The sequence below is a fragment of the Manis pentadactyla genome, chromosome 2 (genome assembly GCF_030020395.1).
Source record: "Manis pentadactyla isolate mManPen7 chromosome 2, mManPen7.hap1, whole genome shotgun sequence".
In the NCBI taxonomy this organism is placed as follows: Eukaryota; Metazoa; Chordata; class Mammalia; order Pholidota; family Manidae; genus Manis; species Manis pentadactyla.
This window is the reverse complement of record NC_080020.1, coordinates 152,212-171,018: the sequence shown is the minus strand read 5'-3', so window position 1 is coordinate 171,018 and position 18,807 is coordinate 152,212. Positions and strand designations below refer to the sequence as shown.

General features: G+C 45.3%; 1 long non-coding RNA gene across 1 annotated transcript; it reads left to right on the top strand.

The window, feature by feature from the left end:
* Positions 1–17,152: 17,152 nt before the first annotated feature.
* LOC130679746 (uncharacterized) lies at positions 17,153–18,317 on the top strand. Its single transcript, XR_008992744.1, has 2 exons — positions 17,153–17,456; positions 17,705–18,317. It is a non-coding gene; the product is annotated as an uncharacterized LOC130679746 (long non-coding RNA).
* Positions 18,318–18,807: the final 490 nt, after the last annotated feature.

Below are 18,807 nucleotides of genomic sequence, written 5' to 3'. Positions count from 1 at the left end.
AAGAGAAGGAAACTAGGAATACTAGGAGGTAGGAGTATTGCTAGGAGGAAGGGAGAGAGAGAGATCAGTTAAAACGTAAGGAATGGAGATGGAGCAGGGAGGTCAGAGAAGGGGGGAAGCAAAGAAGAAGAAACAGCCATTGGTGACTGATCTGAGCAAACAGGAATCCAGGTGAGTCTCTGTGATCCCAGACAGACCCATGACGTCCAGGAATCCAGCGAGAAGACGACACACGTACATCCGGCTCTCCGGGCGGGTGGACAGAAGGCAAGAGCTACGGTTGCATAATATTCTTCCATTACTGCCTCCACCTCCATTTCCTAAAATCATTTTCCCATCAGTTCCCAAATTTCCACAAACACTGACTCTTCAGTAGCAACACCACATGAGCGAGGAAGTAATAAGTGAGTAACAAGCCTTTTACCACCCTCCCCACCCCCTTTCTCACAGGGTTTTGGGGTCCTTGCCCACTAAAGTGAGAGAAGCAGACTGTGGGTATTTTTGCCCTTAATCCCACTGCTCCCTCCTTTATCTAAACTACTAAATCATTGTATGTGTATGTGTCATATGTACTGTCTTATTTCATTGTTTACCTGTTTCAAGAATGTATTGTCTCTCTTAATAGGTTACAAGTTCCTTCAGGACAGAAACCCTATATTCCCTCTTCATCTGTGTCCCCCACAGGACTCGGCACGGTATCACAAACAGAGTAAGCATTCAAGAAAAACTCATTAAGCAAAGATGATTCAATGCTTTTTGTCTTCAAAACTCCTCTCCCCAGGACGTGAGAATTTACAGTGTGATTGAGAGAAGAAATCGAGGAAGAACTGCAGCTACAGTGTCAATAGTGACTCAATGTGCTCAACTCCCTCACCCCGTCCGCTCCAATGAGCAACATTCTGATACCCTGTAATGTGAGCAGCATGAGTGACAGCTGTCCATTGCATGTAAGTACTGAGGAGCCAGCCCTAGACACATGTGCTGGAAATGCTGATCCAGTTCTAAAAATGTCACTTCCTTCTCTCCTCAAAAAGCAATTTTCCAGGTCAATACCAACATGCAAAGAGAATCCTGTGGCCGGTAGAGGCTGCCTGGAATTGCAGACTTGTTGGCTGGATGGCCCAGGCTTTTCTGACACTTGTGAGGACTGGACCCTGTCATCTCTGCCATCATGGACCACTAAGCCCTGGAGTTGCCCCATTGTTTCTATGGTCCCCACCCCAGCAAAGCCATCATTCTGCGATGTTCGTGCTAAATCCAGCTGTCCAACCCCATACTACACACCTGGCCTACCTTGCACAGATGCTACAGACCCTTATGGCTTCCTTCCTCTGGCTTCTTCTCTGTTAGCACCTGAGTGTCTGTCCTGCTCTGCCTGGACCTTTCTTTCTTAGTTCCACAGGTAACTGCTTGGGTAGCCGGACACTGCGCCAGTGCTCCAAAGGAAAATATTTGATGAATAGGCCCTTCTGGAAACCATGGCCTGGATGACACTAATGGGGGCATTTCAGACTTGGGCTTAACTGGTCAGAAGACAGACTTGGGGCCTGAGACAGAACCTGCTCCCTGTCACTCTCCCTTGGTTTTCTCAGCCCATTCAGCAACTTTTTCCACTAGTCGCTGGCCTGGGTCTTTCTAGATCCATTTCAGCAAGCCAGCTTAACCACTAAGCAAAAACACATCCCACAGAACACCTAAAATTCCAAAGAAAATCTAAGGAAATTGAAAAAAAGAAGTCCCCGATTTCTGTGTGCCTTCAAGCACATGCTAACTGGAAGAGTTTGCCAGAACTGCCCCCACGGATCACAACTGGGAATCCTGCCTCTGTAAGCAGTAGCCCGGTCCTTCCAGAAGCTGAGGAATTAGCTGTCCTATACCCCCCAGGTTCAGCGGCTTCATGGCCTCACCAGGTCTGGGTAGGCCCAGGACACAAGGAGTAGGTGAAAGTGAGTGTGTGTTTTCATTTCCTTCATGAGCCCTCTTCTTTCTGGACTGAATGTTTCTAAAACTACACAGAATAAAAGCTTTAACTGCATGAGTAATTTATGTTCTGTGGTACATTATTTTTCACTTACAATCATGCAACTCAAAAATGACTTACAGGATTATGAGAGTATAGTACAAAGCTTCTAATACAATCCAATGGCCTTTAAGTAAAAACATGAGCACCTTCAACTGTGTTCCCCCCGCACCGGTGGAAAACTGTCGAGCCCAATTATGTGAAGAATCAAGACAACCGTTCAGACAAGCTCCTCACCAAGCCTTCCCTGCCCTTGCTGTGGAGGGTGCTGAGGGCCGAAACTCCAGGGACACTAACTCCGTTCTCTGATTATAAAACCTGCTTTTTGAGTTAGTCCAACATAACATTCTCTGTCTAGCACATATGTTGGGATAAAACATCACAGTGCTTATTCACAGGAAAGCTCACAAAGGTCATTGCCATTTAACATTTGTATGTTCCAGGTCAAGCTAGAGAAAATTCTTAAAGCAAATTTACTCATGACGAGTGACTGGCAAAAATACTTGACCTATATAAACACCCTCACCCCTAGCTGTGGGTCCTGATTCTAAATGTGATCCATTTCCTTATATACTTACATTATTGAAGTTTTGGAAAACTATTAGATTAACATTGGGCACATCAAAAGTACACAAAAAATGTTTGATGAATGAATGAATGAATTCTTAGATATGCTAACAAGCTCCAATAAATGTAGAAAATTTAGAATCATAACATGTAGAACCATCTCTCACTTTCTTCAAAAATGCTATTGTTACTCTGCTTTGTGATTACTCTCCCTAGGGCAGCTTCTCTCTTTGAAATGTTTTAAGGCATTTATTTTCCTAGCAATTAAGTGTTGGCTCATCCATACTATTTAGATATAGCATGTATTTCTTTCTATTTCATAGATTTCATAATATGCAAAGATTGAATAATCTTGCCAGTGTTGTCATTAGCAGACAAAGATATAAACTTATGAGCTTTCTGTTTTAGCTTATCTCACATTCTGCCTCTTAACCCAACCAGGTTTCATAATGCAGATTTCCCTCAGTTGTTACCTCAAGTTCTTTAGTTTTTAAATATAAATGATTTGACAAATATCCTTGTAGTTTAGAAGTGTTTTCCTTCCTGTTGTTCTCTGCCATAATTTCCTCTGGATATAGTTCAACTCGATGCCTCCTCACTTTTTCACAAGTAGCCTGTTTTTATAAAAGTTTGCACAACTTTGAAAAAGAACTATAAAACATTTTTACTGTCAATAGAAAAAAATTAACGGATTGCTTGGGCCAGACACAGCTCCCCATAGAGGTAACCTTTTGATCTTGGATCCTTTAACGCACTTAAATCTATGCTGGAGTTAATGGGAGTCCTGTGCTGTGGGTGCAAGGATCGATCCTGTGCTGTGGGTGCAATGATTGAGTTCAGTCCGTTCTGCCTCTTCTTTAGGGCTCTATAGCCAAGTGCAGTAGCCAGCTGAATCTGGTTTAGCTAAAAATAACTTTCCTGATGCTTTGAAGTTTTGGGGGCAGTGTAATAATATCAGGATTTGTAGGTTATTTTGCATAATCCTTAAACTCAAAATGGATCAAAGCCCTGAATATAAGTCCTTAAACTATAAAACTCTTAGGAAAAAACATAGGCAAAAATCTCTTAAACATAAACATGAGCAACTTCTTCATGAACATATCTTCCCAGGGAAGGGAAACAAAAGCAAAAATGAACAAGTAGGACTATATCAAACTAAAAACTTCTGTACAGCAAAGGACACCATCAGTAGAACAAAAGGGCATCCTACAGCATGGGAGAATATATTCATAGATGACATATCCGAAAAGGGGTTGACATCCAAATTATATAAAGAACTCATGCACCTCAACAAACAAAAAGCAAATAAGCCAATTAAAAAATGGGCAGAGGAGCTGAACAGATACTTCTCCAAAGAAGAAATTCAGATGGCCAGCAGACACATGAAAAGATGCTCCAAATCCCTAATCATCAGAGAAATGCAAATTAAAACCATAATGAGGTATCACCTCACACCAGTTAGGATGGCCAACATCCAAAAGACAAACAACAACAAATGTTGGCGAGGATGTGGAGAAAGGGGAACCCTCCTACACTGCTGGTGGGAATGTAAAATAGTTAAACCATTATGGAAAGCAGTATGGAAGTTTCTCAAAAAACTCAAAATAGAAATACCATTTGACCCAGGAATTGCACCCCTAGGAATTTAACCTAAGAATGCAGCAGCCCAGTTTGAAAAAGACAGATGCACTCCTATGTTTATTGCAGCACTATTTACAATAGCCAAGAAATGGAAGCAACCTAAGTGTCCATCAGTAGATGAATGGATAAAGAAGATATGGTACATATACACAATGGAATATTATTTAGCCATAAGAAGAAAACAAATCCTACCATTTGCAACAACATGGATGGAGCTAGAGGGTATTATGGTCAGTGAAATAAGCCAGGTGGAGAAAGACAAGTACCAAATGATTTCACTCAACTGTGGAGTAAAGAATAAAGCAAAAACTGAAGGAGCAAAACAGCAGCAGACTCACAGAACCCAAGAATGGACTAACAGTTACCAAAAAGGAAAGGGAGGGATTAGGGGGAAAAAGGGGCATCATGATTAGCATGTATAATGTGTGGGGGGCGGACACAGGGAAGGCAGTATAACATGGAGAAGACAAGTAGTGACTCTACAGCATCTTACTACACTGATGGACAGTGCCTGTAATGGGGTATGTGGTGGGGACTTGGTAATAGGGGGAGTCTCGTAACCATAATATTGTTCATGTAATTGTACATTAATGATAGCAAAATTAAAAAAAACAATTAGGTATTGCTTCAGTCTTTAGGTCTAGCGAGTATCTGTTTTACAGTTCAAAAACAAAAAATAAAAAGTTAAAAAACAATCATATTTCAGAATAAGGACATGGGAAGCAACTCATGTTTCTCCAGTGAAAACTAACAAGGTACAAAATAGCACAAAAAATATGATCCCATCTTTGTGAAAGTAAATCATATATGGCATAAACTATAAGAGAAATATACCAAGTCAGAAGGAATGAAGACATGTCAAAATACTGCTGGTTAGTTCTGAGTGGTGAGACTAAGATCATTTTTTTTTCTGAATTTCAAATATTTTCTGCAATGAGCATGGATAACTAGCATAACAGAGAAAACATTAAACGTTATTCTTAATACATTTAAATTTTTTTGAATTGTCAGTTCAATAAGTTATTGGTGTTTGCTCACTAACGCCTCCTGCCAGTGCTGGTGTCCGCTCTAGATGCTAAGTGATACATAAGCAGCATTACGCTGAAGCTTGGATGTCAGATTTCATCCTCTGAGCTCACACTGACGTGTGTTCTCTACTAAAGACTCAAAATGTTAGATGAAAGAAGGGACGTTCTGTAGCTGACCTATGCACCGATGAAACTGATGCTCAAAGAGTTAAAGTGGTTTCCCAAAAGCTCAGATCTTTTCACTTACTACAAAAGCTGAGATGGGAATTGATTCTCCCAGTATTTTTCCATGACATGATGCCGCTATGTTCTGGAAGAGGCTCACTGAAACCACAACAAAAATAGCACTTTAACAAATGTACAGCAAATGAAAAATGGACAAAATTAGTATGTAGCTCATGGAGAACTGTTAAATCCACCAAAACACCAGGTTCTGCTCTCAAAATCCCATTGGCCTTCCTGAGAATTTTTTCTAGAGAAATGATTAGATTGGACCTAGAGGATACTTACAGAAACTTGATTTTCATTTTAGTAGTAATACAACGCAAAGCTTAAATGAAAACATCTGTTTTCACTTTCTTTGCTGATTAGGATAGCTAGAGAGTCTGAGACATTAAGCATGATCTGTCATTTATTTGATATGCAAATAAAGTTCTTGGCTTGAGTGTAAATCTTATACTTTCAATTGTGCCCCTTGCAGCTAATTATTTTTTATATCCCCTCCTGGGTCCAGAAAAGCTTGAGGCTGAGTTATTCATTAAGAAATGCATTCTTCCCACAGATTGCCTAAAGGACCAAAATTCCCAAAACAAGAAGGAAAACAACAGACCCTAATCCATTAGAACCCAGATCACTGGGATAGCTGCTGGTCTCACTTTTTTCCACCCTTCCTCAAGGTGGTAACACAGACCCAAGGACGAATGGCCCAGTGAGGGGTGGGGGAAAGCAGGCGACCACATGGCAGAGGGATCAGTTTCTATGCAGCCGTGAAGTGACCCATTTCTTAAGAGCCACGACCATGCTAGCGAATAACGAAAGACACCAGAGTCAGATGAGAGACTCGGGGCTGTTCCCAATGAGGTCAGACCCCCAGAAGTGTTCTCACACTGCCTGGCCCTCGCCAAACATCCTCTGCACACACACAGATGCACCAAAACACAACCCTCATCCCTCCTGCTGTTCAAGGGAGTTTGACCCACTAGCACTAGGCACTTTACTTCCTGGTGATGAAGCCCTTCCTGTAGCTCTGTGTCAGTACGCCAGACGAGGAACTCCGGGTCTCTGCCATGAACTGCTTCTGGGACTCGTCTGTGATGCTTTTTTACACTTACCGGGCTTGGGCCATCGTCCTCACAGGGCATCCTCCCCAGTCAGGCAGTGTGCATGTGCTCACAGATGCACAGGAACCAAAGTGTGGCTGAGCATCGTTCATGTCAGGCAACAGGACGTTTCAGAAAAGGGTGACTGGGAGGCCCCTCTCCCTCAGTTTTTATTTCGCTGGACCTAGATGTAAAATTGATGATTCCATCTGAACCAGAGAGAGAGCACCCAGGTACTGGGGCACAAACACATGCCTTTCCACAGTCTAGTGTCATGGTCTCACTTCACAACATTCCTAAATTTGAGGTGGAGGAGGCAAAATCCAGAATATTCCTTCATTTATTGAAGCAAGCAAAGATTAAATCAACAGGGAAAAGGAAGTGACCCACAAATCACAATTAACTACTGTTTAATTTTTAAAAATAAAATAGCCAGTTCATACAACTGGAATTTTTTAAAATATCTTCTGCAAGCTACTTTAATGAGGTAAGCATTCAAACTGGCAGCAGGATATTCAAATAGGCAACTGCCAGATTATACCACCAAATCCATTAAGTATCTGTAAAGCCAGCCCTGTGTTTTCATATACAGGGCTGCACAGCAACAACTGTGCTTACAACCCACTGAAGTACACAGTATTAACTGTGGCATCTCAGACGCCTGCTAAATAAATCAGCTAGATTACATTCCATGTAATCCATGTTCTAAGAGCAGAAGTCAAGCCGGTTTCTCTCATCCTGCCTGACTAGATATTCTGACTCCTGCCCTCTCACCATGTCCCCCCACTCACACATCCTCACCATTGGAGACCTTGCAGGCTGAGGGAGAGAAAGGATGAAGAAAGAGAACTGAGTTCTGAAAAGGAGAAAGATGGTGATCCTTTTGCCCAGTCCCACTACTGAGTAAATACTGTTGCTTAACTATTGTTTAAAAGATACACTAGCTTTTGTAGCCATTTGTTTTATTTAGTCTGTAAGAAGTAAAACTGCAATGTGATGAACACACAACCATCTCTTTGCCCCTCACACCTGACATCATAGCTTATGCAATAGGGCCTTACCTGGTGTCCTTAAAAACCAAGCAACCTGATGGACAGTGACTGTAATGGGGTATGTGGTGGGGATTTGAAAATAGGGGGAGTCTAGTAACCATAATGTTGCTCATGTAATTGTACATTAATGATACCAAAATAAAATACATATATATATATATAATTAAAAATAAAAGAAAAAAAACAAGCAACCTAAATGCTGAAATGAGCCCAACACAGTTGAACTGGGAAAAACAGAAAGTACAAATGTATTCCCCTTGGAAAAGTAAATAAAATAATTTTAAGGAAATGGGAATCCAGGGAATAGGAATATTTAAATAAGTTCCCAGATGTTTGTACGGCTGCCTGAATGTTCTAAAAGCAAACAGCTCTTCATGACTTCAGGAACCCTCCATCACTGCGAAGCCCCCACGTTCAAGAGAGACCACCAGAGCCCTCAGGCTCCCACTGCCTCAGGCAGCACGAATGCTCCAGGAACCCGCGAAAAAAGCTCAGGCCAGAAAACATGTCTGATTTTGACCTCTCCGCTCTTGAGCTCTGTTATGTAATTGATGATTAAGATGGAGTCATGAAGTGCAGATAAAATCACATTTCATATTTCCCCAATCAATATTTCAAAACAATTATACCACCAGTCCTTTCAACATCAACAACGTGGATGAGGGACATAAACCTCACACATTCCCACATTCCCAGAGATTACAAGCCTCACTGGGGAGCTTCACCTCTGGTGCCAACGAATGTGGTTAAAATCAAGCAGAAAACATCCAAATTGGCACACTCAGCTTCATGATTTTCACTAAGATTCAAAAAATTTTTCAGACAATTTCACCCAATTTGGCTGGCTTTTCTTGTCTATAAATTGCCGATACTGGCAAGTTACAAACTAAAGATTCTGCCAATTTTTCAGTTTTGTGAGCCAAGAAAGTGTACTTTTCCTAAATGGGTAAAGGATATGTGTGTGTGTGTGTGTGTGTGTGTGTGTGTGTGTGTGTGCGCACGCACATGTGCACGCATGACAACACTCAGTTATAGTAATATACTATAACAATATGGAACTCTAATGCAAAATTTCCAAATACACAAATACACATACACACTCTTTGACTAGAAATCATGGGGGGAATTGTCAAGTCCAGATTGAACTGAGAGGGACTAAGAGAGACAGTGCTTGTAGCTATAAATGCTGATATTCACAGCCATTACTGCTGTAATTTAAGCAGAACAATTTACCACCCTTCTAGATCTTTATTCTAATGTGACTCATATCACAAATGTGGCCAAGTGACTAATTTCAGCCTCCACATAAATAAGCTTGACTTGTAAAAAAGTCCCCGAAGCAAATGTACAGCCAGTGTGAGACTCCGTCCAGAAGTGGTGGGGGATCTTCTAAGATAAAGTCTCATTTGGGCTCAAGAACAAGGCTCTTAGGTCGGGAAGGAAACAAAATGCCCCTTGGAAACAGCGGCAGCCACAGACCAGCTAATCAGCCTTCCTCCGACTTCGCTGCTTTTCAGAACAACTACGTACTGAGAAAGATTTTTAATTGCAAATTCTGGAAAATATCTATACCCAGGCCTTTATTACCTTCTCTTTCTTCCCAAAGCTCAGTACCCCACGCCAGAGGGCAGTTGGGCCACATGAACCAAAACTAGATGCTCCAGACTTGGTCAGCATCTGTTAACAGTTTCAAATGAGCTCACAGGTAAAGCTAAAGGTCAAAATGCTCTCCCTGCAAAATGTGTTACAGTCTGCGCCATCTCTTATCTGCTTTGAAGACTTCCCACCAACATTTTCCATGCTTAGCAGACACACTCCAGAAGTGGGTTCGGAATCCTCAGTTCTGCTGGTAGGGTATAACCCCATCCCACTCCACACTATCAGAGGCTGGGGTTGTTTTTCTTTGGCTACATGACCGTAATCTAGTGGTCCGACTCTTTTTCCCAAATGCTGGTCTAGTTAGCTTCATAAAACTATTGGAGAATTTGTTTAAAATGGAGAACCAGGCCCCACCTCCAGGAAATCTGACTCTACAATAGTGAAGTGCGATTCTGTTCGTAACCAGGTGCCCAGGTGTCTTCTAGCTTGAGAAATATGTTAGGAGATAAAGTTTCTAGCCTGGGCAAGGGAGGCTCAGAATGCTTGTTAGATCTCAAGAATCCTCGGACTTCTGTTAGAGCAAATCTTCAGAATTTACCTGTTTATATGTCTCTTTCACCCACTAGATTTGACGCTCCTTTTGGTCAAGGAACTTGCTCTAATCTATGTCTACACTACAGGCTGCGTGCAGTTCTACTGTGTCCAATAAGTGTTTAGCATTAAGTTAATCAATAAAAAAGGACAACAATAACTCACCAAAATCTGATCCTACTGGACTAGCTTTTTCTTCCATTGAGAGATTATTATAATTAACCTGTTATTAGAGTTCATATACTTTTTATATATTTTTATTGAAGTATAGTTGATACACAATATGATATTGGTTTCAAGTATACAACATAGTGATTCAAATTATCTACATTATTAAATCCTCACCCCAACTAGTGTGGTTAGTATTTGTAAACATAGGAAGATATTACATAACTATTGACTATATTATCTATGCTGTACTTTTATCCCCCTGATGCCGCAAATGGCAGCATTTCTTTCTTTTTTATGGCTATTTTATGAATAATGTTCCACTGTGTATATGTATCACCTTTTCTTTATCCATTCATTTATTGATGGACACTTTGGTTGCTTCATATCATGGCTATTGTACCTAATGAAGCAATAAACATGGGGGTGCATATATCTTTTTGAATCAGAGATTTTGTTTTCTTTGGTTAAATTCCTAGGAGTGGAATTACTAGGGTTGTATAGTATTTATATTTTTAGTTTTATGAGGACCCTCCATACTGCTTTCCACAATGGCTGTACCAATTCACATTCCCACCAACAATGTAGGAGGGTTTCCCTTTTTACACATCCTCACCAACACTTGTTATTTCTTGTCTTTGGCAAGTGGCCATTCTGAACTGGTGTGAGGTGGTATCTCACTGTGGCTTTGATTTGCATTTCCCTGATGATGAGAAATGTAGAACATCTTTGCATGTGCCTGTTGGCCATCTATGTCTTCTTTAGAAAAGTGTCTATTGAGGCCATCTACCCATTTTTAAATTGTGTTATTTGGTGTTGAGTCATATGAATTCTTTATATATTTTGGGTGTTAACCCCTTATGGGATATATCATTTATAAATATATTCTCCCATACTCTTGGTTGTCTTTTTGTTTTGTTGATGGTGGCATTTGCTGTACAGAAGTTTTTTAGTTTGATGTAGTCCTACTTGTTTATTTTTGCTTTTATTTCCCTTGCCCAAAGAGACGAGTCCAGAAAAAAATTACTCATGCTTATGTTCATGAGATTTTTGCCTATGTTTTCCTCTAAATGTTTTATGGTTTTATGTCTTATATTTAGGTCTTTAATCTATTTAGAGTTTACTTTTGCATATGGTGTTAGGGAGTAATTCTCTTTCATTCTCTTGCATGTAACTCTTAGAGTTCATATACTTTTTCTCCAATTAGGAACAGCTTTTTTTTAATTAATTTTTTTTACAGTGCTTCTGGGTTTTAAGAGTGCTCCATAAAGTAAACAGGGTAAGAATAATTATCCAGCTGTTTTAGTTTAGGAAAAAGACCAAGGAAGGGTGAAATAAGTAGCAAATACAATATTTTTAGTGCTTGCATAGTCAAAGATGCAGTGTGGCATAGTGAAAAAGCAAAGTCCTTTTTGCTGGGTTTGAATGGAGCTCTGCCTCTTACTAGCTGTGTGATCTTGAACAAGTTATTTAAACTTTCTGAGCCTCCCTTTTTGGTGTATGCACTGAATAAACAGGGACAGGCAGCAGGTTTGTCTGAAGCGTTAAATGAGTCCAGAATACTGTTTAGCCACAGCAGAAGCTGAGCAAGCATGGTTTCCCTTCCTTCTTGACAGAACTGCCACAGCAAGGATTCAGTTTGTCTCGTTAATGTTATATTCTCAGTACACAGCACAGTACTGGGCAAGGAGTATGTGTTCAACAGATATTTACCAAACTGATTGATTGATTGATTAATACAATCCTAGGATTTTTTTAAGCTTTCCCTTTTACCTACCAAATGTTATCAACCTATAAAGTTATAATATTGCCATAATCCTTCCCCCAATCACAAACCTCAGATGGTCAACATACTAATGAGCCACCTTTAGTCACAATCCAAAGTGACCTAGAGACTATAAATTAGAAAATCAAAAGAAAATCTCCATTTATGTAAGACTATACACATGTGTTTCTCTATGTAATAAAACAAAACTAATGTATAAGCATCTCTTCATTCTGAAAATTTTCTAGCAAGCAAAAAATGGTGAAGAAAAATTAATCATGTGTGAATTCAATCTGTATAAAGCATTCCTGGTGTTCTATTTGTTGAGATCTCCTTAATTTTTATATTGGCAACACTAAATATAGTTTATAGGGATTCACCCAATCCTATTTTTTCAACAGGGATTTAATGTCTCAAATGTGAATTATCTTAATATGATATTTATTTTTAGGACCATAACCCTCTGGGTTGGGAAGAGACTCAATAAGAAGAGTTAAGAGAACACAGACTTGGAGTCAGATAGCTCTGCCACTTACTGGCCAAGTGACCTCACATAAACTCACTGAGCCTCAGTTTCCTAACCTATACAATGGAAATAAAAAACACCTACTTCATGAAGATAAGATTGTTAGAAAAGGCAGTATATATGCAGTGCCTGTGATCACAGCTGGCACTCACTGAATCGTTCCTTCCTGCCTCTACCAACAATACTACCACGGGATGCAGTAGCTCTAATTAAAGGCACCACCACATCTAGGCATTTTCATAATGAATAACTGTGACACCAAACTGACACTTTTTCAAAGTTTAGTTAGTTTCAAGATCTTTCTTTGGTCTCTCTAAAACAGAGTCATTAGCTTATAGCAGTCCTAAGACCCACAATGTTGTAAGGGCTCTAACATTTCCAGAGGATAGAGGCTGTGTCAACCCTTGAAAGGTTTCTCTATCCTATGAAAATTCTCCCAAATCTACCCATGGGACTTCCTGAGCCACTGGGGCTAAATGCCCCCACCCCCATGACCTGACTTTCTGCCTTAAAGTCTGTCCTCTCTGCTGCCCTTTAAATTCCAGGGATGTTGCATGTCTTTTATTTCTCTGTATCTTCTATTGGGTTGTAAACTCTATGAAGACAGAACAGTGTCTTCTACACTGTAAGGCATAATCTCAAATATAATTCTCTAGCTGCAATATTTTCACAAAATATTCTGCTAGATGGGTTCTCTTAAAATCAGTTTTTAGTTTTTTTTTCTTTCAAGGTCCGAATATTAACTACGTAGTTGGAGCAGAGATAGATGAGTTTTATTTATCTGTATGTGCCTGAATGGGTCCTGGCTCAGGAGTACCAACTCCTTTAGTGAAATAAAAGGGAATCCTTTGAATCTTAGCACATAGGAAAACGCAGGGGGCACCTGACTGAGTGCAGCACCAACGCCCCTCTGCTTTATTTCCTGGGTTCCCACCATGAAGGCCCCACGGTACACTGCTCGCCCTTTAAACTCCTCCCTGGGGTCCAGGCTAGTCACTGGAAGTTGTCTATCTGCCCTCCCACCCAGTCCTCTGCCCTCTATGTTCCATGGGTGTTGAAATTTTAAATAAATGTTGAACGTCACCATGGGCAGAAGTACCCCTGTAACCCATTCCACGGGTATTTTAATTGCCTGCTAAAAACAGGATTGTAAGCTCTGTGTTGTAAGCTCTGTTCACTTTCCATTCCCGTGCTTGGCACACGTGGGCTCTCTAGAAATATCCGTTAATGAATGACTTCCTTTTGCAAACTTTCAAAAACACGTGACTAAAGAGTAAAAGGAAAATAAATGGGGAAAATCTTAAAATACAGGAAGCTCAGCCAGGAGAATACAGATATCTGACCCCACCTCGGTCTCAGGCCTTGTGCATCTACCTTTACACTGGGCACGTGCGCCCTGTCTTCGTAGTCAAGCGGCAAAACAGCCCGAGCCTCCTCACGGAGAAGGGGCTCCCCCGACCGCCCCGGTCTCCACACACCCTCGGGTCTCCTCCCCTCGGTTCAAACCTCCCTGCGTCCCTCCGGGGAGGCCCCATAGGCCCTTCGCCCGCCGGCGTCCGACCGGCCGCAGGGAGTCACCTCCCCGGCTCGCCGGTCGGCCCAGGAGGGTGAGGAACGCGCCGTGTCCCCCAAGGAGGCGCAGACCTGAGCAGGGATGGATCCTTGTGGGGGGAAAGAAGGTCACTTGAGGGACAGAAGAAAGACCCAGATTCTCTTCTACAGGCAAAAATACCTACAGGATCCCAGGACAGAAGCCAGCCTTGAGTTCACAGACTGCAGATTTGGGAAACTTGAGTTCTTCCTCGGTCAAAAAGAAACCTGTCTCTGAGTTAACCGCTGCCCAGAGGTCGCCGCGGCCTGGAAACACCCTCACGAATCCCAGTGTCTGCGCCGGGGTTTGGCTCCGCGCCACCGGCCGCCCTCAGGGGCTCCCCCCGAGGGACAGAGCGGGCCCTGCTGCGCCGCCGGGGCTGGAGGGCGTGAGGCCCCAGGAGGCCGCGGCCGCCCTGCTCAGGGCCACCGGACGCCTCGCCGCTCGCCCAGGGGTTCCCGCCGACCTGCGCGTTCCCGCAGGACCCGCTGCACAACCGGCTCCTTCCCTCCGGTGACCCTCCCGCAAGACTCGCCTGCGCCGGACGGGAATGCGTCCCGGCGCGCCGCTCCCTCCAGGAGGGGCCCGGAGGCCTCCGCCCGCGCCCTCTCGCTGTGGCTCCGCAGGCCCGGCTGGGTCCCGGTGCCGGCGTGGCGCTCGGCGGGGATACCGGGAGCCCGGGGGACGCCCACGTGCCACAGCCCTAGTCAGCCCTTCAAGTCTCGGTTTGCAAGAGGAATGACGAGCCCTGGACCCGCGGACGCCAGGACCCCACGGAGGGCCAGCGAGAGGCTCCGCCGGCCCCTCGGCGGGCGCCCGCTCGGACAAAGCACAGGGCCCGCAGCTTGAGCGCTCCGAGGGCGGACGGCAGCTCCGGGCAGCGCTCGGGCTGGCTGCTCTCCACTCTGGCCTCCCGTGACCCCGCGCGATCCCGGGGCTCCGCGCGGGCCTCCGGAGGGCAGGGCGAGGCGGCGCCTCCGTGCTCGCGTGGAACGAGCTCAGTGGATCCCAAAGCGGAAAGTCCTGGTTGCGAGCCACTAGCGCGCCCCTCGGCCCCTCCACAGGTGCCCCGAGGCCGCCCGTCTGACCAGAGGACGCCGGCGCCCCGAGTTTTCCTCGCGCGGCCTCGAGGCCTGGGGTGTGGGGGCTGGGGGGCGGGGGATGGGATGGGGGAGGAGGGGAGAGGGGCTTGGGCCAAGGCGTCAGCGCGGACTCACGGGCTTGCCCCTGCGGGCGCTGATGACCCGGTGCGGGGCATCTCCCCGAGGGCATCTCCCGGGGGCATCTCCCCAGGGGGTCCCGCTCACCCCACAGGGCAGCCGCGCTCCCGCAGGCCGAGATCCGCCGTAGACGCCGAGGTCACTCGCCGCGACCGGCCGCGCATTTAGGATAAATAAAAAGGCCGCGAGTTACCCTCTTAATACTCAACAATTTGAGGCAGGAAAGCCTGTAAGCGGAGGCGAATGCGCGGGAATTCTCTTCTGCTCAGAGCGCAGCGCTGAATTGCCAGGAAACTCAATGCGATGCGACTGTTACTCTGAGCGAACCGGACAGAAAACCCGGCCGACCGCGCTGCGGGGACCGCAGAGCGGCTGTGGCTGCCCCGCCGACCCGGAGCTGCTGGCAGGTGGATTTTCTCCACCCTCGAGTGCTACAACCTCCTTCTCTATTTTCTCATTGTAACTTGAAAAGAAAAAAATGAGCACGTTTCAAAAGAGGATAGCTGAACAGTGTCCAGATAAAATTTGCGCTGTGAAAAATATGAGGTCGAGATAGATCAATTGGTGGGTGAAGCCTGCTCTCTCAGAAACGCGAGAACTGAGTAGCAGCCCACAATTTTCGTTTTTACTGAAGAAATCAGTAAATGAAATCAAATGGGAATAGTTACCAATTGCAATCACTGAAAAACTCGAAATAATTTAATGTGTTTTGAATTTATTTGTATATAATCACCACATTTTTAATTTTGTCTAGCTATTTCCATAAAGCTTTCATAAGCCATTTAAGTTCCCTGGACAAATTTTGTGAGGGATTTTTTAAAGTGAGTGAGGATTACATGAACCAGAAGCGAAGTTGGAGCATAATTTCCTTAGCCACTGGGAAGTCTGTATATCCTGCCAGAACTTCCAGGGATGAGGAGGAGAGAGGGATACTAAGTAATCTTTGAATACCTACTATGTGCAAAGCACCCTGATAAGGCTAACTTTACCCACTTTATTTCTTAATTTTTATAAATAAGAGCTCTATTTAGAAAGACGGAAATCTTCTGCATCCGGACCTCAGATAAATAGCTTCCATAATTTTATTTATTCGCAAGAATTTCGTTTTTATTACTTCCTTCTACGAAGCGACACAACTGGCCAAGGTTAATGGAGAGATCTATGGTGAATGATATTAAAGTCTGGTTTGTTTAACTGATTACATGATTATTGTTACTCCTGTTTGGGAGGAAAAAAGTGAAGGTGAACCAGCACACGCTAAATTTTTTCCAACTATATAGGTCCCTGTAAAAATACAGCAATCCTGAACTGTTTGGGGTGAGAGGGATCTTGTAACCGGGAGAACACCGTCACTGAACGCGAAGAGGGGAAAACAAAAAGCAAAAACACGCAAAGAAAAACTTTTCTGTCACTGTGGATCAAAGGAACCGAAAACGAGGGCAGTTTTGTGAGGGCTGTGCAAACGCTGTGGCTTGTATTGACCACTGATAAAGGCTGTTGGACCGGCGGCTGTATATGTACAGGGGATACGATGGAATTGAGTATCCGGAGATTTTAAAAAAGGAAGAGAAAGGAGTTGACAGCCAGAGGAGGTGGGAAAGAAGCGGGAGGGAATACACCCAAGAAGGTGAATCATAAAAAATTCAGTTACTGCAACTAATGAAAAAACCAATCTCTCCATAGTCCAGGGGAAATGGTTCTCTGACGCAAGCCTGGTAGTGAGTCTATTTGTCATGTTTCTTTTCCGGGCTATCAAAAAAGTTATTTCGAGATTCAGCCAAATGTTTTGACTGGGAGACCGAAAACGGGACGAAGCACTTCCTGCTGTAACGCCCATGCCCCAGGGGATCAGCGCCGAGCGCACCCCGAGTTGTGCGCTCTGCGCCCGGGCGGTCCGACAAGGCGCTCCCCGCGGCGCTGGCAGCTTCGATCCTGGGGCGCCAGCGGGGCTACGCATCGGCTGCCTTCGGAGGGGCGCTCCTTCGGGTCTGTCCTGGGAGGGGAAACCGGCAGCTCTGAACCGGCAGCTCCTACAGAGCTGCCGAGATCCACGTCACTGGGCGAACTTGGGAGCCCGGGAACTCTGACCTGAGCCCCTCTTGCTCCCTGAGCCCCTTTCTACTTTAACCGGGCTCGGGGGCTGTTGCCAAGGGGGTGCTCTTTGAGATGATGCTTTTTCACGCGCAGGGAAGAGGAGCCGCGCGCTCCGAAAGCGCCTTGCCGACCTCAGCGCCCTGGCTCTCTGCGCGCCGCGCCGCCGCCCCTCCGCCCCTCCGTGCCGCCCAGCGCCGCGCGTGGAGAGCCCGAGCGGGAGTATCTCCCTGGGCCGGAGCTCGGTCCGCGGCACGATCCTGATCTCATCTTGTCCGGTGGGGGGCCGAGACGGGCACTAACCCTTGCTTGGCTCCCTGCTGCGGGCTCGATCCCCTTAACCGCTGGCATCTTCCCGGGAACCAGCCCTCAATAGCAGAAACTCTCGCTTCAGTTCTCCCCTTGGTCCCCCCTTTCCCCGCCCTGACCGGGATCCCACACCCCGCCCCGCCTCTCCCGCCCGTCGGGGCCGAACGCGGGCACCACTCCCCACGCCCACCCCACCGGCTACTTTAACCCCTTACAGGTTTCCGTGCCGAGGGGCGAGAAACGGAAGGTCCACCCTCTCCACCTCTCCTCATCGCCCCCCCCACCCCGGGGAACTCGCCGAATGCAGCCTGGAGGGGATTGTGAAATAACCAGGCAGTGGGCGAGGGTGCGGGACACGCTACCTCCGGACTCCGGCAACTTTGGCAGTCTCGGGAACACTTCTGCTCCCCCAGGGCAGTTTTCTTGGCCTGTGCGGAGCGCGGGGTGTCCGAATTCCTAGCACTAACTGCGAAGACCCTCTTTCCTTCCCCAGCCCCTTTAAGGACATCTGATCTTCAGCCTCAAACTTCCTCCTCTAGCCTAAAGGCTTCGTAGGCCGCGGAGAGCGACCCCCAGGCGAGGCCGAGAAGAGAGAGCGCTAGTATGGGGGTCACTCGTCACCGGAACCAGGGCGCCCAGAGGGAGCTGCGGCCCTGCGGGTCCAGACCCTCGTGCGCTGTTCCCAGGAGGGGGCCCCCGGGGTTACGCGCGGGGCATGTTGCCGCGCCTTAAGCAGGCGTTCCCTTTTCCAGATCATATTCCCATAAAATCTAAAGCCAGATGCATCGCTTGGGCAAATTCTCATTTCATCGCGAAAAGCAAAGATTTGTTTCCGAAATGGACTCCAAATCGAGGTTTCTGGTGCAGGTTCCAGGGGCGTGCGCAAGGCTGGGCTTTGGATGGCTCAGGGGACTGCCTGGGGATGGGGTAGAGGTAATGTTCAGGCACTGAAGTCGGAACCTGGCCCACTCAAAGCATCATTTGCGAATGCGGAGGTTAAAAAAAAAGTAGGGTGCGAAATAAAGACAACTACCAGTTTTCAAAGCCGTGTGTGTGTGTCCTTTTTGTTTACGTGGGTTGGAGGAGAAAAGACCAACTTCATAATTGTAAGACGCCCAGTTTAGCAAGATAACTTGACAGAACCTCTGTTCCACAAAAATACGTTACAAGGGGGAGAAACTCGCAAAAAAGTGACAACAGCGGCCACATGTGAAACCTAAGGGCGAGCATAAAGCAGGCTTTTTAACGTCTTTTGGATCAAAAACAGCTTTTGCTGAGTAGCTTTTTCAAGAAATAGGGGTTCTTTCCAAAAGAATATAT